Source organism: Girardinichthys multiradiatus, chromosome 14, assembly GCF_021462225.1.
Source record: "Girardinichthys multiradiatus isolate DD_20200921_A chromosome 14, DD_fGirMul_XY1, whole genome shotgun sequence".
In the NCBI taxonomy this organism is placed as follows: domain Eukaryota; kingdom Metazoa; phylum Chordata; class Actinopteri; order Cyprinodontiformes; family Goodeidae; genus Girardinichthys; species Girardinichthys multiradiatus.
This window is the reverse complement of record NC_061807.1, coordinates 16737746-16746962: the sequence shown is the minus strand read 5'-3', so window position 1 is coordinate 16746962 and position 9217 is coordinate 16737746. Positions and strand designations below refer to the sequence as shown.

Below are 9217 nucleotides of genomic sequence, written 5' to 3'. Positions count from 1 at the left end.
CTCAAATGCAGACATGCAGGCAGAGGCAGCATGGAAAGTTAAAAAAGGTTTTAAAACCAAAACCAAAAGAAATACTCACAGCAGGCAGGATGTAACAGATGCAGGAACAAACATGGATAGGCTTGAAATGAGGACATACACAGGCTTGGCATGAACATGTCATGAACTGGTGTGGCAAGGCAAACAGTACACTCCAGCAATGAGAAAACAGAACAGAAGGGTAGATATAGAGCATGGCGCAGGTGGAAACAGTGAGAGTGATTGACATGGAGCAGGTGGACTGAATGAAACCAACTATGGGCTGACTGTGGCGGGAGTGGCAAGCAAAACATGAATAGATGCAAAGAAAGAATCTCACAGATATAACAGAACGTAAATTAAAATGCACCATGAATAAAATACAAGAATCAGTGAGAAAGTAAACCCAAAGGAATGAACTGAAGTAACACCTGCAAAACAAAATCCTGTTTAGAAAAATATTTTAAAAAAACACCTTCAAATCGTGACAGTTGCATATTTTTTTGTTTTGAATTTTATGTCTACATAGTGTGATACACTAAAACACTGCTGCCGTTACTCAAGCTTATTATATGGTGGGATTTGTAGGATGCTCATGGAAGAGTACAGAAGCTATTTTTGCTTTACATGTAAGTAGTCCACCAGCCACCGTTTTCCGTCATTTAGGGATATTTTTTATTCGGCAAATAAAAACAACATTTAGACAAGCCTTTCAAGAATTGGTGACTTTTATTTTACGTTCTCAGCAAGCCAGAACACAGCATATGAATTAAATGTCCATAAAACACTTTGATCCACTCAGCACTTCACATATAGTGCTGAAATACTGCTCGCCGACATGTCCCCACACATCATTTCCCCCCCGTCTTTATCACACCATTGGCTGCTGCATGGTTTCTCCACTTGCTTTTAGTGCAACGAGCAGCGTAAACATGCCCCCTGCAGTGAAGAGGGAGATGTTTGAAATAACTGCGGTCACGGTTCTGGAGAACATGGCTCTTCAGGGGGAGGCGCAGCCTTTAGAGACAGCACAGCATTGCTTATCATTAACTAATTTAAGACGGGAGAAAAAAAAATAAGACCAGGTCTGGTGAAGAGAAATGAAGAGATACAGGAATCGGAAAGTAAAAAATCAACTGAAGCAATAATTGGTTGATAATACCATCTGACGTAAAAACTAATTAAAGTCAAGGCATGTAGCCATGACAGCAGCTACATTAGTGAAAAGTGACATTACTAATGGTTTGGAAAGGAGGAGCATTTTGGCAGCACAAAGTTCTTTGTTGATCTTTCCAAGACATTTGATGCTGTGGATTATGAGCTACTGATAGACTGACTCAGTAATATCGGTTTAAGCAAGGAGGCTTCAGATACACAACAAGTTTCTGCAGCTGGACATAAGCGCACTAATCCTTTAAAGTCTTTCAAATTAATTAAAGGTTAAAGGTAAAAAAAAACAAGGATTTGTAATTTTATTATCCTAATTGAGACTTTCATATCATATTTAGCTTTAGGTAAAATCAAACCGCTTTATTATATTCCGCATATTATTGCTGTTTTGATTGTGTTTATTGCAAATTAAGATAGTACAAATTGAAAAGCATAATAATAATGTTATTTTTCCAAACCTTTAGGAGACTTTTATTATTAACAGGTACAATATAAGACCATTTGACCTACATTCTACATTTCCTATTTTCAGAATCAGAATCAGCTTTATTGCCAAGTTCGTACATACAAACAAGGAATTTGACTCCGGTACACTTTGCTCTTTGGTTTTGCTTTTGTATTACAGAATATCCATATTTACAATGTACAATATACACATATATAATAAAATGTATTATATTTTATTTTAATTTTTTTTATTTTTATTTAAACTTTTTATTTTATTTTTCAATTTATTTTTCTATCTCTTATCCTATTTCTGTTTGTTTCGTTGTTGTTGTTGTGGTTTAGCAGATGCACAAAAAGTCAAACTGCTGTTATATACTTGGCCTATTCTCACATGACCTCCTATATTTGTTATGCTAACATGTCAGGAAACGTAAAGATATTGTTGAAAATAGGCCAATACAGCTGCTCAAAATGGCTGCTTCAGTTCCCCTGATCTTTGTTTTGGCATAATAAAAACAAAGCCTGTAAGCACGCTCCACATTATTACCATGTACAAACTTAAAAACAATACATTTTTAATTACAATAACATGATCTCACAATATAAAATTTTGGAAAATCCAAACTTTATTCTGAGCACACTTCTTGTGTGGTTAAAGAAATCCCTTTATTAAGAAAATATATTTTTCTTTTCTTTTTTTTAAAAAACATTGGTGCCTCAATTATTTCTACAAATAAATTTAAATGCAGCATTTTGATGACCTTGTAAGAGTGCATGGCATAATGAACTCTTTGATAAATCAGGTCATTTTTAATAACACTCCAGTTAACTCTGGCATTGGGTCTTTTACCAGGATAATGGTTCAGAATATATGATCAAATAATCACAGAAAGATACCAGATACAAAATCCTTCCTCCATGACCATCTTAGTACCCAGATCTGAATCTTACAGAAATAAGATAACACGAAAAGTTCTTACTAGCAAATGGGGCTGTATATAGTGTTAACAGCAGACTGTGTGTTTCACACAATTTCATTCATTTCATCAGATTTATTGGATTTTTCTTAATATGTTAGTGTGATATTATGCTGCTGTAATCAAAGATTAATTTATTTTAAGCCATCTAAAAACATTTTTACCAGAGTGCGAATATTTTCATCAAGATATCCAAATAATTTAATATTGTGAAACTTAAATTTATAGACATTATTTCCAAAGAAAAAAGAAAGCAAGTGTAGAAAACAAGATCAATAAAGACAGATGTCTATTGGATTGAAACCCAGGCTTTGACATTGCCTGGACCAGCAGTGGAACACTAGCATGTAATTTCTTACTGTTTTCTCTCTCCCTGAAGCAAAACGTCCTTGCTCAAACTTCGGGCCTTAAAGAGGCATGCAATAGGCAGCCGTCAATTCAGTTTGGGACTATTGTGCGAGAATGGGGAAGGAGTGGATACTGACTGATTTGAAAAAAAAAACAAGTTCTGCAAATCTGGCTGACCTTCTCCAGGTAAGCTGCTGTAATGCAATGATTTTTAAACAGAGCATGACAAAAAGATGCAGATTTTTTTTTAACCCATAGGACCATAATGATTTTCCCTAAGCAACCAGGCGAGACTTGGAATTGAAACATGGCCACAGTGTGCTACTTACTACATGAGTCATTTTCTTTCAAGGATTCGCTCTCAGTGTGACTGTTTTTCTCCTGTTTGTGTTACATAATGAAACATTAGCATTATGATGTTAATGCCTAGTAGTCAGTGGGTCATTGGTTCCACTTGAACATGGAGTCTGAAGTTCTGAGTTGCAAGTCAGGAAGCTCAACAGAAAGGACGTCAACACTCTGAATGTCCACTTGGAGAGTTTAGGACTTTTCATCAACCCCGACCTCGAGCATCAATATGGCTGCCAAATGAATGCCTTACTGTGATAGCAGCAGTAAAAACAGTTTGTTCCCACTTCTGATGGCTGGGACGACTACAATCAGTTGCACACACATGGTACTGTACCTACTTGGACTTTTTTGTTGAATGTATATGACGTGATGCTGCTGCAGTAAGAAACAGTCCTAAATCTGTTATATTTTAGAACGCAAAGTTCTACAATGGGTACCCTCATGGTTTCATTTTGAGCCGCCATATACAAGTCCTTCACAGTCTTTGAAATCTGAATTTGTGCCTGCCATTAAAAGTAAAACTGCTGCAACAGGTTTTGGATACAGAAGATGCAGGTAAATGTTACTGTATGTTTTAAATTTGTATCGCTAATTGCACAAAACTTAGTCATTTTGCACAGCTGTTATCAAAACACATCCTTTTTGGCGATTATTTGCCATTATGAGTGTAGCATTCATAAATCCTACGTCTAATTTAAATGCAATGCTTCATTTGTCTGCATAGGCTGCATATCTATGCTAATAGCAGCTAATGGGAATGTTATTTGCTATTGGAGGTTAGTTTTTTTTGCCACTCAACATACAATTTAGCTACAGTAGGAGTCTAAATAGTCTGTCTTAGACACATGCTATCACTCAGATTGAATTAATAGTTTTTATGTCGCAGGTCACCACTAGTTGGTCCGCTATTAGGCCAGCTAATCATCGCTAAAATTAGCATCCACCCTACCAGCCTCATCCAGTAGTTAAACATACTTCATGTGTCCTTCCTTTTAATGCGCTGTAGAGTTATTTGAAACAATAACTGCCAGGAGGCTATGGTATAAGACACATTTTGGCATTTAAATTATGCAAGACTTAGATTTTTTTTTTAACCTTTCTAAGGAAAAAATGAATCACTCATCTGATTGACCTATTTCAACCTGAAGCCTATTTTAGTTTCCAAGATGTTAATCTTGGACTTTGAATTCACTCAGGAGTGCTTTTTAAAATCCCAGCTTTCAGTGATTCCATTAGAGTGCTTCTGTTTTTCATTTCAGTCATTAAAGGGCAGCTAGAAATAGCCTAAATACTACTTTTGGACATTTTCAAAAATTGCCCAGACATTAGCTCATTGACTAAGCTTGTTCTGTCTAATGGAGTTTTGGACACCATTTTGTCTGAAGCCTGATGGTTATTTTTCAGAGACCAAAAGCTTCTTGTTTAAGGTCTGAAGGCAAAAGCCTTTGAGAATGTTGTCCTCATACCTGAGGATGTCCTAAAACTTACACTGTACATTTTGGTCTAACTAGAAATGCCAAATCTATTGTAAGTCAGTCTATACAATGCAGCACTCAACACCACTTTTCAGCTGAGGTATTGAATAGCAGAGAGGCTTTAATAGAATGGCTATTCTATTAGTACAGTGCGGCATTTATTTGTAAATGTTCACTGCCCATTACTGTATTGATGTTTGGGGTTATTCTGCAGCTAAATGCATAGATAGTTTCCTTAACTGCTCCAAAAATGCCTTTGTAAAATCAGGATCCTGGCATCAATGGGTCTAACATTTTATTTGTGTAATGCATATGTGCAGTATTACTCATATGGTATGCTTGGGGACATTCCCAGATGTAACTGAGCTGGAATGATAACAGAAGAATTGTGTGATTGAGACAAATGGCAGTCCACTGCACAATGCACGGTAACAATACATCAGCCACCAGCAGCAGGTATGTAGCTGCTAAGAGGATTGATGGAGAAAACAGTGAAAAATATCTTCCCTCTATCATTGCTATGCCTGGTCTACACATCAACATGCCAACATATTTGAGTTAGAAGCAGTGAGGTTTCCAAACAACCTGGACCGAGGCCCATAACACATACAGGAAATTACTGGAAGTGCATTATTATGTGACATCCGCTGGCTTTTACTGTTAGATATCTAAAAACAAAGGTAGGAGATAAACACGCTGAATGCCACGGGATGGAAGAAAGTAAAGAGGAAGATCTAACCTTTAAAGTTGGCTTGTGTGCAGGCTTGTCCAGCTATTCTTGAATGGGTTGGCCTCCAGAGTTGTTTTCTCAGGTTTTGCAGTCACTACGGAAACAAAAAATAAAAAAGGCAGGCTGTAAACAAACAAAACATATATATATATATATATATATATATATATATTTATTTTTTTTTTTTCTATACCAGCTTATAAAACTGAAACTGAGCATACAACTTAATTTTAATAATACTTTATTAATACTTTATGGTAATCTCCTAATATTTGGCTTTTCATTGTTAAATTTGAGTAGAGTTTACCTATAGCTTTTGATATTTGATCGCTCCATTAGGCAAAACAGTGTAAGTGAAACCACAGTCCAATACAACACTTCTGCCAATAACTCATAACTTTAATAAAGCTTGTCCCTTTTCATTTTTAATTATACTTCATGTTGATTAATGAGGCTCACTGCCTTTACACAGGTTTTTAATATAATACCCTCTGGTATATTACCAGAACTCTGTTACCAGAACTCTATGTTAAGCTTTTTTAATAAACTGTTCTTGAGGTTCATAAATGCCTTTAAGGATTGGACACAGGTAAGCTGATATGAGGTGTTGGAAATACTTTTGATACCACAGAAAACACACCTTAACCTGTGCACCTATCATCTTGCTTTAAGTAACTAAAATCAAACAGCTGCAAACAGATATCCTTAAAGATATTTTTTGGCAAAGTTGAGTCTAACATAGAGATGCTAATTTTAGCAGGAAACATTCACTGCTAATTAAGCCCCACATATTTGCCCATAATGTTTAAAAATGTTGTTTGGAAATTAAGAATAATACACATGGACAACTTTTTACAGAAATCCTAGAGTTGTCACCAAGAGTTAATTTAATCTTCAATAATCTTTAAATCTCTAAATGTGGTATAACATTGCCTTCAATGCATGCAACTGTGCAACTATGCATGTGTCCTTCAGTTGCATAAATTGACCTTAAGACAGAGCTTCTATATAAACATGTCATAATATTCAGGTGTAAAAGCATTCTCCAAACAAAGACGTTATACTGGTTAAGGTGGGACTTAAAAAATGTCATTGGTCAGATAAAAAAAGAAATTATCTGCCTTTATTTTAGAAAACAAAAAATACCACAGCACAGAAAATTGTTGACTGGCTCAAACAATCTTACACTGGATTTGACTGGCCTTTTCTGTTGCTGCTTAAACAGCAACAATTTTGACTTTTAGTCCTGTACGCGTAATGTATTTACCTTTTCCAGTCCTAGTGGGACCTTGGCTATATTTGAATGTCTAAATGATGTTTATGACTTGGCCTACAGTTCAGCAAATTTTCCAATTTGGCAAAATAAAGCCTGGTTTTAGCCAAGAACCCTGTGCATTACTTGGATGACTTTAAAAACTTTCTACAGGAAATAAACAAATAAAATTAATGGTTAAATGATTCATTTTTGATTTTGAGGAATTTCTGGACTCATTGTGATGCTAAAAACTAATTTTCCTCCTTAACTTCAACTTTCTAGTAGTCACCAGACGGTGTGGGATAAAAACTAAAAGCTACTTGAAACTGCACCTTGACTAAGGTGCAGTTTGTCCACCTGAAAAAAAGTACCCCACAGGTCATGATGCTACCACCATTGTTACATTGTGGGTATTTTTGTAGATGTGTGTTGCTCAGTGTTGTTTTTTCCAAAAGTATCTTTTGAACTGTGGCCAAAAAAAGTTAAGTTTTTAAAATGACCTTTTGTGGTCTCATTTGTTGTATTACAAAACCTGGAATTTAAAAACCCGTGGGTACACTTTTTTGCAAGTAAAATTTCTATTAACTTGTCTAATAAATCCTTATTTCCAGATCCACTGTATGTAGATTGAGTCAGTTGGAGATATTACCCAAGACTTTATGGAATGTATGGCCTTACTTCCTACCAAGGTCAACTGGATTGACCTCATTGACTTTCAGGGTCAAACTCATGCGCTGCAGCTTCTGTGCAACAGCATGAGCCGTGCAACAGTGCGCCTCGAGCATACGTGCAAGTAAGACTGTAATCATACTTGAATGGAGCAAGTCACATGAGCACATGTTTGCATATCTTTGTTGGCACGTGGCACATCCTCCAGCAAAGTTGCCCTTTCGCCCACTCCCGTACACGTCGGGGAAAAAGAATGTCTCATTGAATATTAAATATGCGTACCAGTGTAATGATGACAGAGACCCTGAGCAAGCCTCTAATTATTTAGGCTTCCACCGCTGACTCAATGAGGCTCCCATAGGGGGCAATGGAGCCTCCCTTTTCCACTGACTCTCCTCACACATCCTTCCCGGCTCTTCAAAGAGTGGCGAGCTGCAAAGTCACCCTTCCTCTTCACTGTCTTTAAGTCAGTATCCAAATGACATTAAACACCGCACATCGGATCTTTATTTACAGTAAAATTAATTTATTCAGGAATCAAGAGTGTGGAGAAATATGGCCAAGCAATATTTAAATTACTTTGTCACCCTGCTGTTAGATGCCAAACAGCGCCGCAGCTTTGGCACAAGGCACGGCTATAAATGTGCAGCAGAGCTACGCTGATGTGTAATTTGCACAAAAGCAGATGTGTGTATCTGTGGGAGTAAAAAGGGAAGTGAAGGGGAACGTTTTGCTGAAATGAACCCATTCTCTTTGCTAGAAAGCAGCTCACTCTATGGAGTGGTGCAGAACTGAAAATAGACGCACAGTGGCCTGCTGAATAAACGATGACAGCACAGCTTGGCCATGCTCTCACCATACCCTTCACAGACGCATCTGTGCATGCTGTGTGTTTGTTGCAGGTGCCTAGCATGTCTGAGTGCTCGCGCAGTTGTAGTTATTTAGTTTTGCTTTGTCACATGCACACATATAATATGATTGTATACAAAAAGATTTAAAATGGATGTCTCCAAGAGCACCTTTATCCACTTTAGCACACATGAGCCATTCCTTTTCCTCTGAAGCTGACCGATCAAGTGAAACACTGAAGGAGAATTTGGACAAAAAAGGAGTTTATTATATTTTACCCATTTTTTCCTCATTTAAATTAAAAAGCCCCCAACATGAGAGGAAATTAAAATCAAGGGCTCATTATTTATACCTAATTTCTCTCTTCTGCTTCCACCTTTTTTTTAATTACCAAAACCTGAGGGAGGATGTGATGAAATGTTTATCCATTTCTCTCTACACACGCCCAGCTTTGGCGTGTGTAGAGGTGGCAGCGGTTGCTTCCCATTTGGCTAATCTGTATGCTTTCCGATAAGAAAGCTTAAATCCTCCATTCTGCCTGCATGCCGTGAAAAACAAAGGTGTCACCTAATAACAAATCCGAGCCATATTTCACAAAGCACCTATATTTTGCTTTTGCTCCCCAAGCACGGAGTAGCTGGCTTGCACCTCTCAGCAATCCCTGGTGCAGCCAGGGATTGCTGAGAGGGGGAGAGGGGAACTGGGGTCAAGGGATACAAATACAGAACGTGTTTGTTTATTGATCAGCATTTAAGAAGGTAATTTTGCCGATGTTTGTATGCACATTTTTTGCAGAATGAATGTATACTTTTTTTGTCATGAAGGCATATTTTTTGGGAAGAGTTTGTTTCTAATTTGTCGGCTCTAAGCTGAGTTCTGTTCTAATCATAATAAACAGAATTTCCGCCTTTTTACAGTCTCATTAGGG

At 37.1% G+C, this 9217-nt stretch overlaps 1 protein-coding gene across 3 annotated transcripts in view; it reads right to left on the bottom strand.

The window, feature by feature from the left end:
* The window catches only part of nlgn2a (neuroligin 2a), a 283069-nt gene that overhangs the window by 221204 nt on the left and 52648 nt on the right, over positions 1–9217 (bottom strand). For 2 of the 3 annotated variants that reach the window (XM_047385104.1, XM_047385107.1), the window contains exon 2: positions 5526–5610. The gene's annotated coding sequence lies outside the window, so the exon portion shown is untranslated. Of the gene's footprint in view, positions 1–79; positions 639–5525; positions 5611–9217 lie in introns of those variants that run through there. The other variant, XM_047385106.1, reaches the window with a different exon arrangement.